General features: G+C 37.8%; 1 protein-coding gene across 1 annotated transcript in view; it reads right to left on the bottom strand.

The window, feature by feature from the left end:
* Positions 1 to 2,401: 2,401 nt before the first annotated feature.
* Positions 2,402 to 27,568, bottom strand: part of LOC134806799 (neurogenic protein mastermind-like) — a 200,316-nt gene continuing 175,149 nt past the window's right edge. The window contains exon 10 of the transcript XR_010146557.1: positions 2,402 to 2,412. The gene's annotated coding sequence lies outside the window, so the exon portion shown is untranslated. The remainder of the gene's footprint in view (positions 2,413 to 27,568) is intronic.

The following is a 27,568-nucleotide window of genomic DNA, read 5'->3' as shown; positions in this document are numbered from 1 at the left end:
TTGCCAGTAACGTAAACAGAATTACCCGAACGTCTGAAATTTCTTTCGTGAATCGGAAGATATTGCTAACGAATAATTAAAAATGACGTGTTATTGTAAAATTTAAGATAAAATTCATATAAATGAAAATTATAAAATTATAAAGAAATATTTTAAATTATTAACCATAGGTATAATGTACCCATGTAACATGTTATGTTGAAATAAAGTGGCAATGTTATTGTGACGTAGGCCCGTGTCACTCTGGGAATAGAAGACCATGTTTTATTAGACCATGGTATGTAGGTAGGTTGGTAACGGTTTTTTTAAATAAGGCTAAGACGGGCAAGTGGATAAAATATATGTATTATTGATTTAAAAGATTCTCTCCTTTATTAGGTAAGTACCTACTTACATCGTTAAAGTGTTTTTTGTTTTCCTAAAAGGCAAAATATTTTTAAAGGTTTTATAAGCAGCTGCTGGGCTGCCCCCACTTACCTATACTTTTTATTTAAAACGAAAAAACTTTGGCTTTCTGCTCGATCCGGGAGTGGGCAGACTGAGATCTGATTTCGCGAAGATTGAGTTTCATCAGACGATATTCCTAAGTCTTTTTTTAATTATATTAACCTTCTTCAAAACAAACAACATCACGAATGGTATCTATCATTATTTTTCCTTTTCTTTTTTACCATCAAAATAAAATGATGTTCCTCGAATCAATTTGTTTACTTGAGGTTGCTTTTCTTTCGTTCTCTATAGTTCACATTAGTGTTGGTCACTGTTGGTCTTGTCGGCTTAACAGTTCTCCAAAGATATTTTGATCAGAATACATTTGTGTTAATTGAAGGCCTTCCGACAGCGCAAACTTTACTTGTATAAGTGCGGACGGATGCTTTGTCCGTTTTATGTAAACATGGGAGAAAGGACATTAGAAACGGATTAAACATAAACACCGCACGGTAGCGCGTCTGATGGTGCCTCCACAAACAATTGATGCAAAACGGACACAAACAAACTCCTTTGTGAGGTTTCTTTTAGTAGCGGCGAGTCCAAACACAAGATAAAGGGGATAAGTATACTATTTCAGTGACAATTAAGCATTGTTATGGGCTAAAACGCCGTGAGGCTGAACGGTAGCGATACTTGGAGGATTAAAGGATTAAACGTACTGTAGTAAACAACTTTGCGCGAAACTCCTTTCTTACTTCTGTTGTGCAGAGATTAGAGCTGCCGACTGATGTCGTGTCTGCTGATGCCGCAATGTTTCAGGGAATAAATATACCCTATGTATATCTGAGATCAATACCGATACAGTGTATGCTTATCGCAATAAACTAAAATATTATTGTGTCACTTAAGGCGTCAGGTACGTCGTTGATCTTCCAAAGCCGTCACCGTCATGTTAGTGACGAGTTGCATAAATTGCTTCTGACGCGTAATTGAGGGGGAAAAGGTAGGTATTATTTAAGAATCTTGGCCTAAAGTAACCGTGACTTGCGAAACTTCAGAGCCACATAAGTGTTTACTTAGAGGATTTATCCGTAAATAATAATACATGGTGTCTATATAAATCGCGACAAGTTCCATACGGGTTATTAATGACATTGTGCATCATCCTTTTGTCGAGAATTAAATACATCAAATGTTAAAGGAAATCATAATTTTGCTGAATGGGGATTTTCGAAAAAAGAATATTTGGCGTAAAATCAATAATCAAACGTCGCGGGGACAATGGGTGGCGGGTAACCGAATTCACTATCAAAATAAAGGCTTCTGCGTGACGAAGCGCGGGCGGAGTAGTTTTTATTGCGTTAGTGCTGGAGTGGCGGGGAATCGCAACGCGATAACACTCGAGGGACTCCATTAAATAATGGCTTCTGCGCGGCCGGGAGAGGTGTTCACCGTTGCAGCGATTAGTGTGTGCATCACGATGGCACTCATATCATAATGCCTTAATTAATATAAAGGTATAGTTGGGTCAAAAACGTTCCGAAAAACCGGCTTTATTTCTGTGAACAGTATAAAAATTAACGATTTGGATAAATTTTACTGAGGCTTTGATCATAGGTAACTACAGCTTTAAAAACGTAGAAGGTTTAAGGTTTAAACATGCCTATACGGGGTCGGTGAGAAAATTAGGCTTTAACCTCCATTAAAACGATGATGTCCACAGGAAAGACACCTACCTATAAAGGTTTTTGATCTAGAGGTAGTTGTTTAGATTAATGAATATGTATCTACCTACAAAAAATACACATAGCATTTTACATAATAATAAAACAAATCCCATTTGCTAGGCAAATTTTTGCATCTTCCTACAGAATCGCAAGACAATGATTTGCAAGAAATCAAATGGAGCAATGCATTTGATTCCCAACGACAAAAGTTAACCTTTTGGCCGACGAGGCCACACGTGCACCGCCGTCTGGACTCACAATAAAACCACGCAGTTACTAAACAGCTTATGTTCAATACAGTTGAACTGCTCTTACGTCCGTTTAGAACTGGCTATAATACATATAACGTATTCACTCAGTATTTGCTTGTCTGGGATTCGACATCCATTGATAACTCTGTATCGAAGCCTTTGCGCTATTTACCTTCTCTATTCTAAGAAACTTTTGTGTCATTTTTATTGTACTAAACAAGGGATTTTTTATTTCCACCTACGCTTCAAGATCGCTCGAATAATTTCACACTCGAAAAGATTTTGCAAATAACGATCTTAATGACTAAGACTCGTATTTGAAGTCCGTAATCATAATAGTAGATAAGACAGTAAAAGCATCGTTAACACGCGTATTTATAAAGCGAATGAGTTTTATAGCTACCTACCGAATACGCTCATAGCTATCAATGTAAATAAGTAAACAACAAATAGACGTAGATTTTGTAAATTGCAGTCATCTAAAATACTTAAAAATTAAGAATACCCAGTAATGGAGAAATGATGATAGCTTACCACCAGTGGTTTAGCGTCGGCAAATGTTACTGTAGAATGTGGGCAAAAACCAGCTTCTCGTTTTAGCCGAATACATTCATTTCCTGGTGCGCCTTCCGGCCGGCACACTAGCTTTTTGTACTGAAGGCAACTCAATAAAAATACTTGTTTTTATTTTCGTTAAACATTTTTCAATTTTAATTAGTGCAGCCTATGTACCTATGTGCGTACATACAATACGTTGCGTAAGTACAATAAGTTTCAAGTCAACTGAGCCAAACTGTAATTTTCATAGGTGTGAAAACTGGCCTAGTGCGTGTCGGACAATGCATAATGAATAGTTTCGTACCTTTATATTTATACAATACAAAAAGCCATGCAGGTATAAGCAAAGGGTGTGTCTTCACGGCACTTACGTTGTTTTAATAAGACGATAAGATTTTTGGATACCATTAATTAATGGCTCCACCGATCAAATTAAAAATAATTATTTTCACGTACCTAAAGTATTTTGTGTTACGTTTTTTTCTACCCCCGATTCAAAAGTTAGGGGGAGGGGCGCACAATATTTTAGAGTTTTTTAGCGATTATTTCGGAGCGGTTAAAATGGTGGTGACATACGAACAGACAGATAAATGCACGGACAGACGAACATGACGAAACTATAAGGGTTCCGTTTTTAACATTTTGGCTACGGAACCCTAAAAATAACTGTCATTGGTATTTAATTTACCAATTTTATGCGCTTATTCCCTGAAATACTATTGATACGGATGCATATAGGGCATTTCAAGCATTATGTTATAGATTTGTACCTTTCTAAGGGTCCATGATAAGGAACATGGTTTGTTTTTAGGGTTCCGTACCTCAAAAGGAAAAAACGGAACCCTTATCACTCGTAGTGCGTCTGTCTGTCTGTCTGTCTGTCCGTCTGTCACAGTCTTATATATTTTCTCGGAAACTACTGGACCAATTAAGTTGAAATTTGGTACACTTATGTACCTAAATTAGTGACCCAAAGCCGGACATGTAAGTAACGTAAACAAATGAATTTTAAACATGGGGACCACTTTTATGGCAAAAAACTATGGAAGCAAATGAGAAAATTAAAAAATAAAGTTTTTCAAACTGTATCGTATTATATATCAAATGAAAGAGCTCATTTTGTGAATTTCAAATATATATAATTTTAAAATAAATAGGTTAGGAGTTATTTGAGAAAATAGCCAAAAAATGACTATTGCCCCTTTATCTCCGAAACTACTGGGTCAGTAATTAAAAAAAAAATACACAAAGTACTTCTTTACCTATAGATGACAGGAAAACCTATTAGAAATGTGCAGTCAAGCGTGAGTTGGACTTAATGTACGGAACCCTTGGAACTCGAGTCCGACTCGCACTTGGCCGGTTTTTTTTCTTTCATTCGTTCTCATTGTATCTTTTAATTGATCCATGACCATAGGAAGAAACTTGTGAGTTGTTGGTACTTCGGTTATCCTCTAAATAAATTGTTTATATATACATTAATAAAAATTATAAATAATATATTATAAGAAATCTTACAATTTGATGAATGGAACGTTATCAGTCCAGATTGTCCTTGTATATGCCATTTGTACGAGTATTAAGGACTACCTACTTACTAAAAAAACATTGTGTCATGGGCATGAATATGTTCACGATGGTAACTTCTGTAATTGAAGCTTATTCAAAATTTGCTTACACACATATGATTTGAAACAAACCATTGCCCTGTGATTATCATAATTGTGACTCGTGCAATGTCTATGATTACGTTGGCAAACTATTCTTTCTGCGCGAGCGCCGCCGCCGCCGCCGCCGCCGCCGCCGCCGCCGCCGCCGCCCGAAGGTAATGCAGAAACAAAGCGACACCTGTCACGCGGCGTAATCAATAGACCCGCTTCCTTCCGCTGCGGACAAAAACAAATGAATGATAACTTATAAAAAATAACAAAGCCGAAAGTGTTCCAAGCAGCAGATTATGAGCACGTTCAGTTATTAATTTATACGAAGCACCGCGGTAAAAAACTCAACCCCCACTTAGATAAAGAAAAAACGTAGCGCGCGTCGCGTAAAAGGGAAAGGGTGTCTCGCTCGCGTGCTGTATTTCGTTTTTTAACCGAACTCTGCGGTTTGTTTTTTCGAGCGCGTTCCTGTTTTTTAACAACACAATACCGTTGTTAAGAACTGTTTTTAAGAGCGTCATGTTGGAGTGAGCGCGAGGCGCGATCACTAGTGTTTTTGTAAAGAATCTTATTTTTAAATCTTCGTTCAGGAGATGGAAGTTTTCGGGTGTTTAGTCACGGATTGGTAAAGGGGAAGGTGTTTTTTACTGCGATTTATTTATATCTTATGTATATGCGTGCGGGTTAGGGGCACGAGCGCTGGCGTCAGCGACATATGGTGGGTTAGACAAAGAGATGTGTTGCAGCAGGCAGGTGTGCCGCTGATTGCGAAGCGTCTGCGCAGGATCTGTTGTCGGCGCGCGCCGCAAGTGCAGCCCTGCACGTAACATACTGTCGATCATTATTCTGACCTACTTACGAGATATGGGAATGGGGTGGTTATATCTCATGGTACTCAATTGATGGGAATGTTGCCAAAAATAAAATTAGTTACCCCTACACTACTACCTAAGAATTATAAAAACGAATTGGGTATGTACTGTTTTAAACTAAAAATCTAGAGAGTTACTTACATACAGTCATACATATATTACATATAAATATTTTGTACCGTCCTTTCTATATTATTTTATTTTAACGACTAATGTCATATCACGATACTACGTAATTCATAAGTAATCCTTAATTCTGCTAGAAATTAAATAGTAAAAGCATTACTTAGGTAATTATAGATTTTCAAAGGTTTAAGTATACAAAGTAAAGTATGTATGTAATTAAAATTAATTAATTATTGCTTATAGTGCTTAATTGATTTTAATTAGGTAGATAATATAAGTATGCCTTGTGTCTAAAGGACTTGGAATCCTGATACTTACTCAGATTAAACCTAAAAACATACCTAATACTAAAAATTCATCATTAAAAAATAGTGAATTAGAATAAACTGTAATTACGTAGCTTAGTATTCGAAAAATAAACAGTAATTTTTTTATTTGGTGTTTAAATGTACGATACTTATTACTTATGCATATTAAAAAAACCGTCCAAGTGCGAGTCGGATACGCGCACGAAGGGTTCCGTTGCATTACGCAAATAAAACGCAAAAAATCACGTTTGTTGTATGGGAGCCCCACTTAAATAGTTATTTTATTTTGTTTTTAGTATTTGTTGTTATAGCGGCAACATTAGAAATACAACATCTGTGAACATTTTTAACTGTCTAGCTATCACGGATCATGAGATACAGCCTGGTGACAGACAGGCGGACAGACGGACAGTGGAGTCTTAGTAATAGGATCCCGTTTTTTTTACCCTTTGGGTACGGAACCCTAAAAAGATCATAGTTATACCTTAGAATATAAAACAACGCAATACCTATACACTGTCGACCGAATCCCGTGACGTTTGAGTGCAGTGCGCAGATAACTTGCGTCGGCGTGCAATTAAATAACAAATCGGGATTATGCGGGGGCTCGCAGTCGCTGAAACAACGTCAATAACGCCGGGAATCCCTAAGTACGCTATAAAATATGCGCCATGAAAATGCCATTAAATATTAAAAGTGGAGAAACGGAGAGCTTAACAAGAATTAAAACATCGTTATAAAAGGCTATGAGACGAAGGCCCGGCCGGGCAGCTATCGGCGCGGCGGCTAATGCCTACTTATACCTTATTATATAGCGGAGTTTGCGTTGAGGAACAAAATTAATTGGTTAAAACTCCTCTCAGTATCCAGGGCGGGTCCCCCTGCTCCCTCTTAATTCCGGCCCCCGCCCCCGCTCTCCCCGCCAGCTCCTTTGAACGCTACCTACCTAGAGAAAAAACAGAAAGTATAAAGTTGACTCCTCAAGCGTTGCAGCTTAATTAGTTAACTGTTAATTTTTAGATTTTTTTATTCGTTTTGATTACGACATTTTTATGTTAGCTGACGCTGTACAAATGTATAGTCGCCTTCAGATATTAAGTATCTGGGCGAATTAAAAAGTCAAAAATACCTGAACATTCAAGATGGTCATAAAATATTTTCGATCGAGTAAAATAAGTGTAGAGGTAACGTCATAGCGTCACTTATCATTTAATACGTTCGAAATTACCATAACTATCTATAATACACTTACGTATATTATAATTACAATTATCCCACGCAAATAAATACGCGAGACTTTTTCAGAACTGTAAATAGTTCTGTTTAAATTTTACAACATTTTTAAATTTCTTACCAATGGGGCGAGGTTCTATGAAAATCTATCTTTCCAACAGGGACTATATGACCATTTTTATTTTTTAAATATTTATACTGCAAGCTATCATTTATTTATCTACAGGATCATAATTTTTACAGTTTACGGCCCATTTTACATCTCTGTGAAAAATTGGCATGTTCTGTCACTTATTCATGTCTATAAAAATACTGAATAATTATTAGAGGGTTCGGAGTGTAGTTTAATCTAAACTCGATTATATGCTGAATCATATAAAAAAATCTTCCTGGAAAAGCATTCTAAAATAAATTAAATCTAATGTTGATGGGGTAGTCGCCTAAGCGTTCATTTGTTGGTGGTTTACCCTATATATGTCAACTATTAAATAATGTATAGGAATGTCGTTGTTGATTTTACCCATAGTGCTAATATTGCGTGCGTTATACCCGAGCAGGCAAAATATTCTAAAATCGAGCCACGAGCGTAGGGAGTGGTTCAAAAAGTGGGATCTTGATCGTAGCGAGGGTTTGAAAGCACGAGGGTTAAACAAACTTTGCTACCGAGTGAAACACAACATTTTTCACCACATTAACACGACGACAATACTAGCTGTAAAGGGGCCCACTGATTAACAGTCCGCCGGACGGTATCGGCCTGTGTTCCGAACAACTGACAGGCCGATACCGTCCGGCGGACTGTTAATCAGTGGGCCCCTTAAAACATGACAAGTCGAATCCAAATGATTATTTATCACTAAAAATCATCACCTAAAAGTCCATCCTACCAGCCAACGTGAGGAAATAACTCAAAATTTACATCTCTTGACTTTGCCACTCTAGAGAAATATCTGGTGTGGTTAAAAATATCCTTATAATCAACATATATGTAGTTTTTAAACAAAAATAAATAGCAATGATCCATTTCCATTTCCTACCAATCAAGTAGATCAAGTCAAGTAGATCGGCGGCCGATCTTGTCTACAAAAGCTATAATAAATAATTATTTGAAAATAAGAAGTACAGTTTTTTATACCTATGCACAGAAATTAAGAACACTTTCCGAGTTACAACGCCTGGCGCGTGTGCCAGTAACGAAGGGCGAAAGCAAAGGGTAGGCCGAGGCGCGCGGCGCGGGGCGCGGGGCGCGGGGCTCTTTGCCACTTCTCCAAATAAATTATAATTCGCCTCCCGTCCCGACCCGACCTGCCGGGCCGGGAGCCAACACTGCTAATACCCATTACTCTGCTATTAGTCTTCTTTCTGCATTTCTTTATATGTAAAATTATATTTATTTAATAATTAATTGAGTAATAAATATTGTGTTATGAATGGAGATGTTGCCAAAAGTAAAATTTTATTGCATTAGGTATTGCCTACCTTAATTAATTTTAAGGTTAATTTTAAGATTTGTTGTACTAACAATATTATGGATCTTTGGATTCGAATTAAATAAATAATTGAATTGAATTGATTTGAATTGAAATTGCACTAGGTCGATCTGAGTAAAATTAAATATGTCCTATAATATTTATTATTACCAATTTATTTATATATAAAATTAGATTTTTCTATTGTGTAGTTAAAGGAGCCCACTGATTAACAGTCCGCCGGACGGTATCGGCCTGTCAGTTGTTCGGAACTGTCAAAATTAAGAGGGAGGCCCCTTAAGAGGGAGGCATGGATGACAACATATAAGTATACGACTAGCCTCCGCCCGCGATTTCATCCGCGTAGAAGTCATTAAAAAATATTATTAACCCCATTTTCACTGCGTAGGGGTTGAACTCCTTAGTGTCCTTAAATCTTTATTGGAGCTCTGCATTATTTGAAGAATAAACATGTTGCCCCTAAATTAGTTTGTTATTTTTAATTTACCTATAAATAGTTTATCATTCAAAATTACAATTTACTAACTTATTATATTTATCTAAATTGTTGTAATATACAAACTTTCAACCCCTTTAGGGAAGTAATAAAATGCTTTAATTAATATTCATACATTTTAATGATCCGAAGTTACACATCCTCTGTAAAAAATATCTAATCTACCCACCCTTAACTATTTAGAGGACGAATTATGTACATAGAAGAAAATGCCTTCAGAGTACGGTTTGTCTAGCAGCTAGCCTAGCTATATTTGTTAAGGCGTGCTTTTCCCGTAGGAGCCAAGCGAACCAGTTTTCTGAATCCATCGGAAATATAAGAAACAATGTTTTAAAATTGTGAAAAAAAATATATCTTATACTTAAGGATCTGGCAGATATGTTTTGGATCTCAAAAACATGATTAGATAAACTTTGCTCGATAGAAAAAAATTCCAAAGTTACGCCTTTTTTTAACAATAAATCAATCCCAGAGCTACAATACAAACTTTTTTGACTTGTTTTTTACATAAATGTGTAGGTAATAAGATAATCTAGATGATTTGGATCACTTTGTCTCGGTAACATCATTAAAATAATTTATATGTTTCAATACCTACTAAATCCGCAAGTGCCATCACTCGCGAACGCACTTACGCCCTCTTCAGTCGCGCGGCAGCGCTTGTAGAGGACGGACCTGCGTCAGTGTGTTCCGCGCGGTCACGTGATTTTACCATTTACAAACAATGGGAAACAAAGCATATGAAACGTAAGAAAAAGTCACTAAATGCTATAAAAACACACTTTCTGCTAACAGAAGCATCTAATACTTTGCGAGGTGCTTGAAAGCGCCTAGCTTTCCTACATCAACAGTTAAAATATTTCAGTATTTTCACTAGGTCAGCAACCAATTTCAATGTAGGTAAATAATATTTTCTCAAAAATGGACGGCAAAGTCGACTTTGCCGTTTAAAAAATTGGTCGCGAAGCGCGGAGTCGAAAATTAAAAAGTTAAAAACATTGCAGTCTCGATTTTGGGACTGCAATGTTTGCTACAAATTCCATTATTTGTCGTGTTCCAAACTTTTTAAAAGTTAAAATGGCCATATCAAATGAAGGCACAGGCCCATTAAACAGCCAAACAGATGATTAGTACTTATAATTATAATGTTGGTTCCGCGACTATTTAGCTGTCTCAAATAGGTTGGCGTATTTTCGGCAGAAAAATACACTTTTATTTTTTAATTAAAAGGCAAAGCTAATTACATATTTCAATTGATTCTACTTTTTTCTATTTTTTTTTCTCTGTGAAAATATATACGTGAGAACGTTGCTCCTGTGAAATAATTCTATTATATTTATATTTTTTGCACCATTTTTGAGAAAAGCACTATATATGACTCGGCTGGAAGGCTACTTGCTGCAAGTAGCTACTTCCGAGCCTCGACAATAATGTACTATATATTCCTAGATAATATAATTGTGAGTATGTAAGTATGACATATTTACAGTATTTCACCTTTACTGATATACCTACATCCGATCTGCAAAATGATTATATTCCTTCGTGCTCTTTGACTCCTTTGAAAATCAGAAATTATTTATTTGGATTGATACAGTATGGGGATGTTACAATATATGTATAGTGTTAGCTTTTAGTATGAGGGTGCCGAAGGCGCCCGGCTTTGGATCGCATGCAACGCGCCACGCCCGTCAAGCGTGCAAATTCATCATCATAATCATAAATTTAAATAAATATAAAATGTCAAATTGAAATAATTGAAAAAATTACCCTAATAGGCATATCGCAATACAATTATTTAAGAACTAAATACATATCACTAATTTTAATATTTGACCACGGTCGACATGAATTAAATATAATTGAGAGTTCAAGGTGCCTACAACAGGCAGTTCATCTTGCGCGAGATTAGTCTTAGCGCATTAGTCTTGTTCGAGAAACTGAACACGGTGAAAAATAGAGATAATACTCCTAAAAATACGTGTGATACCTCATTAGATTCGTCATAATGCCTAGAAAAATGTATTCGAAGCGTGTAGTAGCACACACAAATTATCAAAAGTTATAAGCAAAAAAAGGGGGAAAAAGTAGAGATCTTTAATTTCCCCAATATCTCAAAAAGTATTCATATTACGGTGCGAGATGGGTGGGGGGTGCTCGACCAAATGTCATAGAGGGCCCCAAGACAAAACAAACTGCATTTAAAAATTTTCAAAATGGCCGACTTTTATTTTTATTTTTTTGAAGTTGGTCCGAGCGCGCTGAGATTTGGCATGGCGGAAGATGAAGGCCTCTAGATTCGTAAGAAAAAAATTTTTTTTGGAAAAATCCAAGATGGCGGAAATAATGGTCATTTTAATTTTGTATGGCAACTTTTAAACGGTGCGAGATGGGTGGGGGGTGCTCGACCAAATGTCATAGAGGGCCCCAAGACAAAACAAACTGCATTTCTAAATTTTCAAATAGGCCGACTTTTTTTTTTTAATTTTTTTCAAGTTGGTCCGAGCGCGCTGAGATTTGACATGCGGCGAGCTTGGGGGCCTAAGATTACCATGTGAAAAAAAAAATTTGGATAAATCCAAAATGGCGGCGGACACGGGCCAAATTCAAATTTCCAAGTAGGTTAGGCGAGCCCGAAGGGCGAGCTTCAGGCTGGGAGGCCGAAGGCCGACCCCGTGGAGGGCCGTCAGGCCCGCAGCTTTATCTCGAATGTCCAAGCATGCTCCACCCCCAGTAATTTTGGGCGAGGCCGAAGGCCGAGCTGCGGGAATGACGAACAAAGCAAAATCCTATACAAAAAGTGTGTTAAGCGAGCCCGAAGGGCGACCTTCAGGCCGGGAGGCCAAAGGCCGACCCCAGTGGATGGCCGAAGGCCCGGAGCCTCCACCCCGACCCCCAAAACGCGAGGCCGAAGGCCGAGCTGCGTGAATGCAGTTCCTCCAAACGTTCTACAAAGTCAACTTTCTTGATAAGCTGAGCCGGAGGGCCGAAGGCCCGACGGCGAAACGTCAAGGCTCGCGAAGGCCGAAGGCCGAGCTCCGCGTAGGGCCGAAGGCCCGAAGCGTCACACGTGAGGAGGAAGTTGGAGCTGAAACACGACCCAATAGGAAAAGTTACGATTTCCCAAGCACGCGAGGCCGAAGGCCGAGCTGCGGGAATGAAGTTCTCGCATGCGGATCTTTTCTTTCTATCAAAAGTACAACTTTATTTATTTCTCCCTTTGGAAAACAAACTACTACACAACAATAACAACACCAGGAATGGACTGCTACCAACAATGTGGTTTAGGTTAGGTTAGAACTGCGACCCTTACAGGAACAGACTGCTACCAGAAAAGTGGGTTAGGTTAGGTTAGAAATGCGACCCTCACAGAAACGGACTGCTACCAGAAAAGTGGGTTAGATTAGGTTAGAACTGCGACCCTCACAGGAACGGACTGCTACCAGAAAAGTGGGTTAGGTTAGGTTAGAACTGCGAACCCCACATAAACGGACTGCTACCAGAAAAGTGGGTTAGGTTAGGTTAGAACTGCGAGCCTCACAGAAACGGACTGCTACCAGAAAAGTGGGTTAGGTTAGGTTAGAACTGCGAGCCTCACATAACCGGACTGCTACCGAGCTACAGGAATGAAGTGCTCGCACGCGGATCTGTTTGTCCTAGCAAAAGTACAACTTTGTTTCTTTTTCCCTTTGGAAAACAAGCTACTACGCAATTACAACAGCACAAACAACAGCAACAACAACATTACCAACAACAACACGTCAACAACAGCACCAACAGCAAACAACACGCGTACCGCGGGGCCCTCGGGCCCCGCGCACAGGGCAAAATCTAGTTAATATTATTAAAGAGGAGGATATTTCCAATACAACATTATATACTTGCAGGACTGTATCTCCATTATTTATACTTTTTATTCAACGCTGAACACAGTCCTCCACGCCTCATTTTCGGCGTGAAAAATCGATTACGTAACATTAAATATAATTTTAAAGGTATTAAATATTCATTGAAAATTTAAAAAAAGTTATGGTGTATTTAAAATATGTCAACAAATGTACTACTTGTAGAAATTTATCTTAAAGTTATTTAGGCAATTGTTAATTAACAAAATTTTCTCAAACTTTCTTCTTTATTGAAAACGAAAAAAAATGTATAAATAACTATCGTACAATTTTGTCGCTGTTATTCAGTCGTATAAATGCTTAATAAGATCACATTATAAAAAATTAATACGTTTTAAGACGCTATATTGGCTTTTACACATTATTACGCGATCAAGATCATAAAAAAAAACATTTAGTAAACTTTACTAAATCAGATTATTTGTGAAGGGTGCGGAATACGGGGTGTGATTACAGGGAGTTCAAAATAAGGCGGGTATAAGACAATTTTTTTTAATATTTTGTGTTATTCAGTCAGTTACGTGGTCTTTCACTATCGGCCTCATCTGAGAATTCAAAGTCGCTCAACGAGCTATGGAGAGGGCTATGCTCGGAGTTTCCCTGCGTGATCAAATCAGAAATGAGGAGATCCGTAGACGAACTAAAGTCACCGACATATACTGTGTGCATATTTATTTGCGTTATTTGACATCTGTCACTCACAACAGCAATACAATGTAAAATGTCTCGCACATCGAAATCACAAAGGAAAACAATTGCACTACGAACGTTTACGTTCTACGTCTTTCTTTAATTTTAGGGCTAGCCGGACACCACCGTTATGAATCGGTAGTCGTCTAAGTAAATCAAATATGAATTTTTCATTTTTCTTTTAATAAAAATAAGGAAAAGGTGGATAATCAACTGTAAATATGGATATATTTATCGTCACCTAACAGACAACAAATTTGACACAAAAATAACATAAATAAACTTTAAAATAGATCCCCAGTTAGTTTAGATCTTGACGATGGGTGCGACCTACTCGGTCGGTGTATTAAATGCCTTGCGCGAAAACCATATAATTCTAGCTTTATTTAAATCGCAAATAAAAATTCATTATACGTCACAATTCGATATCTCAGTCTACGTGCCATCCAATCGTAATCGCTTGCTGTGACTATCGATTTGGGTTAGTTACATCTCTATACAGGGTGTCCAGTAATTAATGGACAACCTTCTAACCACCGACAGGGCAGCTTAGGTTGGTCCAGAAAATGCACTTATAGGTCTAGTAAAAGTTTCGTGGTTTTCGAGATAATCGCACTTTTATGTCTTTTTTACTAGTTAGCCCCATACTTCACTTTAAACACTATCTAGGCCATATCTTTATTTGTAGAAATGTAAATAGAATGTGTGATACCATTTTAGAATCAGTATTAGATAAACTATTTTTAAGAAAGTAGGCCACTCTGTTCTCCATACATTTTGTTTTTCACCACAAGCGACCAGACTTCTTGAAAATGTTATATATATATATATATATATATATATATGGGCAGGCCACATTGCGCGCAGAGAAGATGGCCGACGGGGTCGAAAAGTGCTCGAGTGGAGACCACGGACTAGCAAGCGCAGCGTAGGACGTCCACCCACAAGATGGACAGACGACCTTGTTAAGGCCGTCGGAAGACGCTGGATGCGGGTCGCTTCCGACCGGAATGGAGGTCCAAGGGGAAGGCCTATGTTCAGCAGTGGACGTCTTATGGCTGAGATGATGATGATGAGTCAGTTACAACTTAATTAAAAAAAAATTATATAATGTACTTAATAAAATGTAGGTACCATCGGTGCGCGAGTTTGACTCGCACTTAATTGAATTCTTTTCTTGAAAACATTGTTTCGTTAAGATTGTGTGATCATTAAAGTAGGTATAAAGTCGATAGGTATTGTAAACAATAATTTATTAAGTTAGGTAACAAAAGTATTGGAAATTGTGATAATGAGACCCACCAAAAACATTTTCATGTAAAATGTTGCCAAGACGAAACCAAAAGGCTTGCACTGACAAAAATTATCAGAAATTTACTTTGAAACTATTTTTTTTGGTTTTTAGAGCTTATAAATAAGTACTACTGATCAGTAACAACGTCTCGAACACGCTGCCATGAAATTAAATCGTTCTTACTGATCAATAATAAGTACACATGTCTATATAAAAATAATAATTCTACATGAAATGATCAGAAATACGTAATGCAAAAAATACATACGTACATATACAATAAAAACTCTAAAACGTGATCATTTCCCGGTCTAGTTAAAATACTGCCATCATAAGAACATTATACTGTGACCCGTCTGCTATGTTTACCGTGCGCGGCGCGCGCTCACGAGCTCGGCGAGCGGGTCGCGGGATGCGCGGGCGGGGCTTCACGGTTTGCCGCGCACCTCACCCCCTCAGATTCGTTGATGAGTCGAATCATATCGCCTTAAGAACATCATCTAACGAATAAGCTATTCCAATAAACTGGAATTTATCTTGGGTAGTTAGGAAGTCTCTCCAATCGAACCTATGACAGAGGTTTTTCAATGGAAGACAAATCTCTGTAAAAATGGCAAATATACAAAAGTAGAAATTCCATGAAATTACCTCAAAGTGAAGTCAAATAAAAAAAGTTTTATATAGAACGAAAAATAATTTAATAATGTATTACTTCGCTTATCAAACTTGTGGAAAAACAATGTGTATGAGAAATACCTTATAATTTCCTTCAAAAGACACTGTTCAAAAAGTGTCATGAGAGATGTAATATAAAACGCGAAAACTGTAATTCACCCTTTTATATTAAACTAGACGGGCCCGCAGCTCCGCTCGCGTAAATGAAATAAAGAGTGTGTCAACCCTGCCAGGGTTCATAACGGTGATAGGGATTTCTTATTTGTACTCGTTATTTGGATAACTTAATACGCAAAATATCTGAAAAAATTATGTGATTTGATAAAAGGCAAAATTATACTTTTCCATCTACGTAGTTATTTATTTATTTATTTAAAACTCGTTTCAACATAAAATTATTATTTATTTTTATAAGCCTAATTGCAAAAACGTTCATTAGATTAATTTCCGCCTTAAGACGAATATGGACGACCACCGCCCATAAATCGCCTTTTTTCAAACGTACGTACTCCCCATTTCCCTTTCTGAATACTAACATTACTTACTACGGTTATGTGAATCCTGGCCTTCGAGAAAAGACAAAACAAAACACACCATATTTCTCGGTCTTGCGATAGCTCTCGCCAGTCCCCATGGCCGAGGATAAGCAGATCTCGAGCAACTACGTCGTTCCAGCGGTAGGTACCTATGACGTCCAATTGGGCGTCTCCCATTTCGTTGTCCCAAGTACGCTCTCGTCACGGCACGATCCTCTCCCATTCTCTCTAAATGTCCGAGCCAATGTAAGCTTAGCCACTTTTGTCTCTCAGTATTCCGCCAGTATATCGGAACACATCCTTATTTCTATAGCAACAGAGTTATATTACGATATTTGGCCGACTGCTGACTGTACGTTTGCTTATTTTCACCAGGTCGTTTCGCTCAAAAATATCTGAACATGCACTTAAATTTTATCTACCTATATTATATTATAACTTGCTATCAACTTTGTATTTTTGGCCCATCTCGGCAGCCCGGTCCCCGGACGAATTTGTTTGCCGAAGCTGTGAAAGTAAATCTGAATAACATAACTCAAAAAGAAATTTAAAACAACAAAATACAAATTACTATTGATATTGATAAGTCATTATCAGTCATTATATGGCATGTCACTCGTATGGGCATAAACTAAGGTAAAAGGTTGAGGTTGACAGCACTTTTTATTTTACTTCGAGTAAAAAAGGCCGAAATCACTGCATACCAACATAATAAACATAATTTTGGTTATTTGAAGTTCGGAACGAAACCAACCGAGAGTTTCCGAAAATAGCCGATAGTCGTAAAATGAAGAATGTTATGAAAATTAATTTTTCTTATTGTAAATTAAATACGCATCGAAAGCGATAGTTTTTATGCTCTAGTTATATTCTCATACTTAGATAATAGATAAGAACAGTTTTTTCTTATCATACGTGCGTCGTATTTGAGAAACGTGTCAAAAACTTTTTTAGAAATTTGTAAGGCGCCATCTCGCTTCTTCCCTCGTTTTTTATCCCGTTCTGGTTTTTCAATTTTATATATTAAATACGAGTGTATTTAATTGTAAATAATAGTATCTACAGATTACTATAGAAGCGCTGGTGGCCTAGCGGTAAGAGCGTGCGACTTGCAATTCGGAGGTCGCGGGTTCAAACCCCGGCTTGTACCAATGAGTTTTTCGGAACTTATGTACGAAATATCATTTGATGGGCCCCATAGAAGTCGGTTTTTTTTTTCTTAAAATTTATTCGTTTTCAAATCGTTTGAAAACGGTAAAATGCTTCCAACGTTCGGTTATAGTGTGAAAATCTTTATTTGGAACTTGACAACGAAGGGATTGTGGGAAACCACGTCAGACTCGTATTTTAGTCGCTAATCGCCATGACCTGCCTTGACATCCACCTTAACCCGTTCAGCACTAGCGCTAAGTACAACACATAACCCTAATTACCTACGACAATGTAAGTTAAATCATTTTTAATCTCTAATCGACATGACCCGTTGACATCCACCTTAAAAAGTTAAGGTGAAACCCTCAGCACATTGTTTGTAAATGCATTTTAATTTGAAGACTATTTTACACATTAGGTACGTGTACCATCAACCGTAAAAGTACATGGCGAAGAGTTAAAAAATTCATTACTCGAAGACTACGAAAAATCGGCCAACATACATGAGGTATAATCTGATAGCCCACGACGTGAGCAATCTAATCTGAAATCTCAAATCATAAAGGCATGCGTATAGAGATTTTTGTATTTTCATCAGATAATCAAGCATTTTCATTAAAAAATCCGTCGCATTTGATGAAGTGGAACTGCTGATGATGATCAGAACAGAACTCTTCAACGACGTATAGTTCACGTTTGGCGATTTGACCTCTTCGTTATGTTTGTTAAGCAAGTTAAGTTTTTAAGCCACATTTTTGTCAAGCTCGAGTTCTAATGATCGGATCCATGAGGAATCGAGGGAACTCCTCAAATCTTAAAGGCATGCGTATAGAATTTTTTGTATTTTCATCAGAAAATCAAGCATTTTCATTAAAAATCTGTCGCATTTGATGAAGTGGAACTGCTGATGATGATCAGAACAGAACTCTTCAACGACGCATAGTTCACGTTTGGCGATTTGTCCTCTTCGTTATGTTTGTTAAGCAAGTTAAGTTTTTAAGCCACATTTTTGTCAAGCTCGAGTTCTGATGATGGGATCCATGAGGAATCGATGGAACTCCTCAAATCTTAAGGGCATGCGTATAGAGATTATTGGATTTTCATCAGAAAATCAAGCATTTTCATTAAAAAAACTGTCGCATTTGATGAAGTGGAACTGCTGATGATGATCAGAACAGAACTCTTCAACGACGCATAGTTCACGTTTGGCGATTTGTCCTCGTCGTTATGTTTGTTAAGCAAGTTTAGTTTTTAAGCCACATTTCTGTCAAGCTTGAGTTCTGATGCTGGGATCCATAAGGAATCGAGGGAACTTCTCAAATATTAAAGGCATACATATAGTGATTGTTGTTTTTATAAAAAAATCAAGCAGATACATTCAAAAAAGTGATATTTGAGGAAGTGGAACTGCTGATGATGACCAGAACGAAACTCTTTAACGACGCATAGCTCGCGTTTGGCGATTTTTCCTCTTCGTTATGTTTGTTAAGCAAGTTAGGTTTTTAAGCCATATTTATGTCAAGCTCAAGTTCTGAACATGGGATCCATGAGGAATCGAGGGAACTCCTCAAATCTTTAAAGGCATACGTATATAATTTTCTGTATTTTCATCATGAAATCAAGCATTTACATTAAAAACTGTTTACATTTGATGAAGTGGAACTGCTGATGATGATCAGAACAGAACTCTTCAACGAAGCATAGTACACGTTTGGTGATTTCGAATTTCGATTTTGACTTGGACTGGGGCCCGGAGTCGGACCCAGACCCGGACCTTGACCCGGAAAACCACTATGATACCTAAACTAAATGAACCACTATGATTACCTACCATAATATGTAGGTATAAAGTATGATGATGCCAGACCCCTCCCGCTCAAACCCCCGTACACCGCACCGCATGCGCCATTAAGTGGGTTAGGTTAGGTTTGAACTGCGATCCTCACAGAACTGAACAAAAGTGGGTTAGGTTAGGTTAGAACTGCGAGCCTTACAGAAACGAAATGCTACTAGAAAAGTGGGTTTGATTAGGTTCCAACTGCGATCCTCACAGAACCGAACTGCTGTCAGAGAAGTGGGTTAGGTTAGGCTAGAAGTACGACCCTTACAGAAACGAAATGCTACTAGAAAAGTGGGTGGTTTTACCTCCTTATCCACATAGTGCACCATCTACCATAATCTTTCACCGGGCCCCATAGAAGTCGGGTTTTTTTTTCTTAAAAATTATTGATTGAGCAATTTTCAGCAAGCAAACACTCAAACTTCTAGTTTTTTTTTCAGACAATGAGAAAATCGATATTAGTTAATAAGTAATTTATAAAAGTAATTTATCATCTATACTTGGTCAAGCAGATCTTGTCAGTAGAAAAAGGCGGCAAATTTGAAAAATGTAGGCGCGAAGGGATATCGTCCCATAGAAAATTTGAATTTCGCGCCTTTTTTTACGTACAAGATTTCATTGACCGTCTATATCAACAAAAACACAAAAAAACCAATGAAACGAAATTACTCCCCTTGGTAGCTAGAGCTTAAAATTATCCACTTTTAGAAGCGTTTAACTTACACTGATTTTTGTTCTTGCATGTTTACTAGATAAATAACCTAGGTAGTTGGTTAGGATTTTGCTAATTTAAAAGATGAACTGACGTCTCAAAATTGGCATAAATTACACCATAGTTCAAAACAGTGTGTAGCCAGCTTAAATGGGATAGAAAATTACAGGTTTCGTTATAATTGCATACAATTCGCTTGGCGTCTTTGACCTTGACTTCATCATCACCTGCCGATGTATTGACCTTTTCTTAACACGCTCGAAGTCTTATTCTGGTGTTATGCCATTTCATAATTACCTATAGTATTATGAGGGTTTATGCAACTGCAAATAGTGCAAACTGCACAAAAAATTTACAATCGTTCCACCCACGAATATAATCAAGTACTTCAATTCAATGACTTCAATACGTAATTGATTATCAATAGTTACCAACGTTCTTTTTGGTTTTCTACGAGTTTTTTCTTCCAATAATACAAATATTTTGCCTAAAAACTAAAACATTAAAATAACAGCAGTCACCCCTGAACAAAGATAATAAATAATTAAACAAAATTAGGTAAGTATCTAATAAGAAGAGGCCCGTTGATGTCTTCTGTTCTATCCAGTCCATTGGTTTGGCCCTATTGAGAGACGCGATTGGTCAAATTCATTATAGTTCACTAAAGTTTCAGTATAGGCCCCGTAGTGAAAAGTATGCGATTATAGTTTGGTTTGCGAAGTCTTAATTCAACCATTAAAGTCGACAAGTAGAAAAAATAGGAGGAAAAAACATCTCGGTATCAGTCCGCTGTGTTCCGTCAGAATAAACCCCTAAGCACACAAAATGTTAATTTCTTCGCTCCACTGCAATCATTACGTGAACCGGAGTAATTTTTCAAATTTATAATAACCGGGCTTCTTGAAAAACATGTCTGGACTCTACATATTCCAATTACCTATTATCACCGTCCATTTCATCTGTGACCTCAAAATCCGTTAGAATTAAGGGAAATGGAGGTCAAAATTTATTGGTTTTGCTGGTTAGTTGTTTGGTGGGACGAAAGGCTTGCACTTTCGATTTTTCTGCTGGCAATTTACTGTGGTATTACTTTTTTGAGGTTGATTTCGCCCGCTGCAGTTTGCGTGCTTTTCCCGTACGAGCTAAGCGAACCAGTTTTTTGAATCCATCGGAAATATAAGAAACAATGTTTTAAAATTGTGAAAAAAATATATCTTATACTTAAGGATCTGGCAGATATGTTTTGGATCTCAAAAACATGATTAGATAAACTTTGCTCGATAGAAAAAAATTCCAAAGTTACGCCTTTTTTTAACAATAAATCAATCTCAGAGCTACAATACAAACTTTTTTGACTTGTTTTTTACATAAATGTATAGGTAATAAGATAATCTAGATGATTTGGATCACTTTGTCTCGGTAACATCATTAAAATAATTTATATGTTTCAATACCTACTAAATCCGCAAGTGCCATCACTCGCGAACGCACTTACGCCCTCTTCAGTCGCGCGGCAGCACTTGTAGAGGACGGACCTGCGTCAGTATGTTCCGCGCGGTCACGTGATTTTACCATTTACAAACAATGGGAAACAAAGCATATGAAACGTAAGAAAAAGTCACTAAGTGCTATAAAAACACACTTTCTGATAACAGAAGCATCTAATACTTTACGAGGTGCTTGAAAGCGCCTAGCTTTCCTACATTAACAGTTAAAATATTTCAGTATTTTCACTAGGTCAGCAACCAATTTCAATGTAGGTAAATAATATTATATTCCTAGATAATATAATTGTGAGTATGTAAGTATGATATATTTACAGTATTTCACCTTTACTGATATACCTACGTCCGATCTGCAAAATGATTATATTCCTTCGTGCTCTTTGACTCCTTTGAAAATCAGAAATTATTTATTTGGATTGATACAGTATGGCGATGTTACAATATATGTATAGTGTTACGCTTTTAGTATGAGGGTGCCGAAGGCGCGCGGCTTTGGATCGCATGCAACGCGCCACGCCCGTCAAGCGTGCATTTTCATCATCATAATCATAAATTTAAATAAATATAAAATGTCAAATTGAAATAATTGAAAAAATTACCCTAATAGGCATATCGCAATACAATTATTTAAGAACTAAATACATATCACTAATTTTAATATTTGACCACGGTCGACATGAATTAAATATAATTGAGAGTTCAAGGTGCCTACAGGCAGTTCATCTTGCGTTTGGTTGTATTAGTCTTGTTCGAGAAACTGAACACGGTAAAAAATAGAGATAATACTCCTAAAAGTACGTGTGATACCTCATTAGATTCGTCATAATGCCTAGAAAAATGTATTCGAAGCGTGTAGTAGCACACACAAAATATAAAAAGTTATAAGCAAAAAAAGGGGGAAAAAGTAGAGATCTTTAATTTCCCCAATATCTCAAAAAGTATTCATATTACGGTGCGAGATGGGTGGGGGGTGCTCGACCAAATGTCATAGAGGGCCCCAAGACAAAACAAACTGCATTTAAAATTTTTCAAAATGGCCGACTTTATTTTTTATTTTTTTCAAGTTGGTCCGAGCGCGCTGAGATTTGGCATGGCGAAAGATAGAGGCCTCTAGATTCCTATGAAAAAAAAATTTTTGGAAAAATCTAAGATGGCGGAAATAATGGTCATTTTAATTTTGTATGGCAACTTTTAAACGGTGCGAGATGGGTGGGGGGTGCTCGACCAAATGTCATAGAGGGCTCCAAGACAAAACAAACTGCATTTAAAAAATTTCAAACAGGCTGACTTTTTTTTTTTAATTTTTTTCAAGTTGGTCCGAGCGCGCTGAGATTTGACATGCGGCGAGCTTGGGGGCCCAAAATTACCAAGTGAAAAAAAATTTTTGGAAAAATCCAAAATGGCGGCGGACACGGGCCAAATTCAAATTTCCAAGTAGATTAGGCGAGCCCGAAGGGCGAGCTTCAGGCTGGGAGGCCGAAGGCCGACCCCGCGGAGGGCCGTCAGACCCTATTCTATCTATTCTATTTATCTATTTATATTTATTAAATGTCCTATAATATTTAGACCCGGAGCTTTATCTCGAATGTCCAAGCATGCTCCACCCCCAGTAATTTTGGGCGAGGCCGAAGGCCGAGCTGCGGGAATGACGAACAAAGCAAAATCCTATACAAAAAGTGTGTTAAGCGAGCCCGAAGGGCGAGCTTCAGGCAGGGAGGCCAAAGGCCGACCCCAGTGGATGGCCGAAGGCCCGGAGCCTCCACCCCGACTCCCAAAACGCGAGGCCGAAGGCCGAGCTGCGTGAATGCAGTTCCTCCAAACGTTCTACAAAGTCAACTTTCTTCGCCCGAGGCCCGACGGCGAAGCGTCAAGGCTCGTGAAGTCCGAAGGCCGAGCTCCGCGTTGGGCCGAAGGCCCGAAGCGTCACACGTGAGGAGGAAGTTGGAGCTGAAACACGACCCAATAGGAAAAGTTACGATTTCCCAAGCACGCGAGGCCGAAGGCCGAGCTGCGGGAATGAAGTTTTCGCATGCGGATCTTTTCTTTCTATCAAAAGTACAACTTTATTTATTTCTCCCTTTGGAAAACAACCTACTACACAACAATAACAACAGCAGGAATGGACTGCTACCAACAATGTGGTTTAGGTTAGGTTAAAACTGCGACCCTTACAGGAACAGACTGCTACCAGAAAAGTGGGTTAGGTTAGGTTAGAAATGCGACCCTCACAGAAACGGACTGCTACCAGAAAAGTGGGTTAGGTTAGGTTAGAAATGCGACCCTCACAGAAACGGACTGCTACCTGAAAAGTGGGTTAGGTTAGGTTAGAACTGCGACCCTCACAGGAACGGACTGCTACCAGAAAAGTGGGTTAGGTTAGGTTAGAACTGCGAACCCCACAGAAACGGACTGCTACCAGAAAAGTGGGTTAGGTTAAATAGGTTAGAACCGCGACCCTCACAGAAACGGACTGCTACCAGAAAAGTGGGTTAGGTTAGGTTAGAACTGCGACCCTCACATAACCGGACTGCTACCGAGCTACAGGAATGAAGTGCTCGCACGCGGATCTGTTTGTCTTAGCAAAAGTACAACTTTGTTTCTTTTTCCCTTTGGAAAACAAGCTACTACGCAATTACAACAGCACAAACAACAGCAACAAGAACACGTCAACAACAGCACCAACAGCAAACAACACGCGTACCGCGGGGCCCTCGGGCCCCGCGCACAGGGCAAAATCTAGTTAATATTATTAAAGAGGAGGATATTTCCAATACAACATTATATACTTGCAGGACTGTATCTCCATTATTTATACTTTTTATTCAACGCTGAACACAGTCCTCCACGCCTCATTTTCGGCGTGAAAAAGCGATTACGTAACATTCAATATAAAAAAAAAGTTATGGTGTATTTAAAACATGTCAACAAATGTACTACTTGTAGAAATTTATCTTAAAGTTATTTAGGCAATTGTTAATTAACAAAATTTCTCAAACTTCCTTCTTTATTGAAAACGAAAAAAAATTTATAAATAACTATCGTAAAATTTTGTCGCTCTTCTCATATAAATGCTTAATAAGATCACATTATAAAAAATGCAATACGTTTTAAGACGCTATTTTGGGTTTTACACATTATTACGCGATCAAGATCATAAAAAAAAACATTTAGTAAACTTTACTAAATCAGATTATTTGTGAAGGGTGCGGAATACGGGGTGTGATTACAGGGAGTTCAAAATAAGGCGGGTATAAGACAATTTTCTTTAATATTTTGTATTATCAGTCAGTTACGTGGTCTTTCCCTATCGGCCTCATCTGAGAATTCAAAGTCGCTCAACGAGCTATGGAGAGGGCTATGCTCGGAGTTTCTCTGCGTGATCAAATCAGAAATGAGGAGATCCGTAGACGAACTAAAGTCACCGACATATACTGTGTGCATATTTATTTGCGTTATTTGACATCTGTCACTCACAACAGCGATACAACGTAAAATGTCTCGCACATCGAAATCACAAAGGAAAACAATTGCACTACGAACGTTTACGTTCTACGTCTTTTTTTTAATTTTAGGGCTAGCCGGACACCACCTTTATGAATCGGTAGTCGTCTAAGTAAATCAATATGAATTTTTCATTTTTCTCTTAATAAAAATAAGGAAAAGGTGGATAATCAACTGTAAATATGGATATATTTATCGTCACCTAACAGACAACAAATTTGACACAGAAATAACATAAATAAACTTTAAAATAGATCCCCAGTTAGTTTAGATTTTGACGATGGGTGCGACCTACTCGGTCGGTGTATTAAATGCCTTGCGGCAAAAAAAAAATAATTCTACCTTTATTTAAATCGCAAATAAAAATTCATTATACGTCACAATTCGATACCTCAGTCTACGTGCCATCCAATCGTAATCGCTTGCTGTGACTATCGATTTGGGTTAGTTACATCTCTATACAGGATGTCCAGTAATTAATGGACAACCTTCTAACCATCGACAGGGCAGCTTAGGCTGGTCCAGAAAATGCACTTATAGGTCTAGTAAAAGTTTCGTGGTTTTCGAGATAATCGCACTTTTGTCTTTTTTACTAGTTAGCACCATACTTCACTTTAAACACCATCTAGGCCATATCTTTATTTGTAGAAATGTAAATAGCATGTGTGATACCATTTTAGAATCAATATTAGATAAACTATTTTTAAGAAAGTTGGCCACTCTGTTCTCCATACATTTTTTTTTTCACCACAAGCGACCAGACTTCTTGAAAATGTTATATATATATATATATGGGCAGGCCACATTGCGCGCAGAGAAGATGGCCGATGGTGTCGAAAAGTGCTCGAGTGGAGACCACGGACTAGCAAGCGCAGCGTAGGACGTCCACCCACAAGATGGACAGACGACCTTGTTAAGGCCGTCGGAAGACGCTGGATGCGGGTCGCTTCCGACCGGAATGGAGGTCCAAGGGGAAGGCCTATGTTCAGCAGTGGACGTCTTATGGCTGAGATGATGATGATGAGTCAGTTACAACTTAATTAAAAAAAAATTATATAATGTACTTAATAAAATGTAGGTACCATCGGTGCGCGAGTTTGACTCGCACTTAATTGAATTCTTTTCTTGAAAACATTGTTTCGTTAAAATTGTGTGATCATTAAAGTAGGTATAAAGTCGATAGGTATTGTAAACAATAGTTTATTAAGTTAGGCAACAAAAGTATTGGAAATTGTGATAATGAGACCCACCAAAAACATTTTCATGTAAAATGTTGCCAAGAAGAAACCATAAGGCTTGCACTGACAAAAAGTTATCAGAAATTTACTTTGAAACTGTTTTTTTTTGTTTTTAGAGCTTATAAATAAGTACTACTGATCAGTAACAACGTTTTAATTTCACGGCAGCGTTATTGAGTTAAAGGAATCTGTAAAGTAAAATTATTGATTAAGGTTAATAACCTTTATAAATAGAATCCTTAATTGACCGTCTCCTTTAAAATTGTTACTTTCCTTTAGGTACTTTAACTCGAACACGCTGCCATGAAATTAAAACGTTCTTTACTGATCAATAATAAGTACACATGTCTATATAAAAATAATAATTCTACATGAAATGATCAGAAATACGTAATGCAAAAAATACATACGTACATATACAATAAAAACTCTAAAACGTGACCATTTCCCGGTCTAGTTAAAATACTGCCATCATAAGATCATTATACTGTGACCCGTCTGCTATGTTTACCGTGCGCGGCGCGCGCTCACGATCTCGGCGAGCGGGTCGCGGGACGCGCGGGCGGGGCTTCACGGTTTGCCGCGCACCTCACCCCCTCAGATTCGTTGATGAGTCGAATCATATCGTCTTAATGAGTGTCCTCTGTTTTTGACATAATTAAGATTATTAACTAGCAAAAAGCAGAGCTTTATAAGGGCTCGCGGAGTTTTTCTAGCTATATAGTTAAGGTTATAGTTAAGCTGAGGTAGTTTAATAAGAGATACATCTTAAAAAAACCGGACAAGTATCTTTTTTTCTGATAACTTAGAAGTTTGAATTTTTCACAGCTTTTAGGACCTTATGCTTTAATTTCAACTCGATACATACACGCGTTCCCGAGATAAAAGGCCTTAGTAGACAGACGGACGGACGGACAACAAAGTGATCCTATAAGGGTTCCGTTTTTTTCCTTTTGAGGTACGGAACTCTAAAAAGGATATGATGTGATATAAGGGCTTCTGTCCGTCGCTACCTTCTGGTCCCGCTTAATATGAAATACGAAACCATCGACACGAGAAGAAGAAGAAGGGCTTCTGAATATAATTAATACCCCAAATCATTTTCGGACTGTTTGTATTATATTATATCAATAGGTAACTACTTACATTAAATTCCTCGTACAAATATATTCTTGTTTCCTACATTTCAATACATGAGAGTTTAACATTACGTAATCTATTATAAGGGAACCATATATCTATATCTCGATGTATCCAAAATATCTCATATTTTAATGCCGTTTAGTACAGATTTTATGTCTACCGTTCTCTCCTCTCTTTCTCTTCAATTGCTCAAAGGTTAACTGGAAGAGATCCCTGAAAGAGA

This window comes from Cydia splendana, chromosome 3 (genome assembly GCF_910591565.1).
Source record: "Cydia splendana chromosome 3, ilCydSple1.2, whole genome shotgun sequence".
Lineage (NCBI taxonomy): Eukaryota > Metazoa > Arthropoda > Insecta > Lepidoptera > Tortricidae > Cydia > Cydia splendana.
This window is presented reverse-complemented; position numbering and strand designations above follow the sequence as displayed.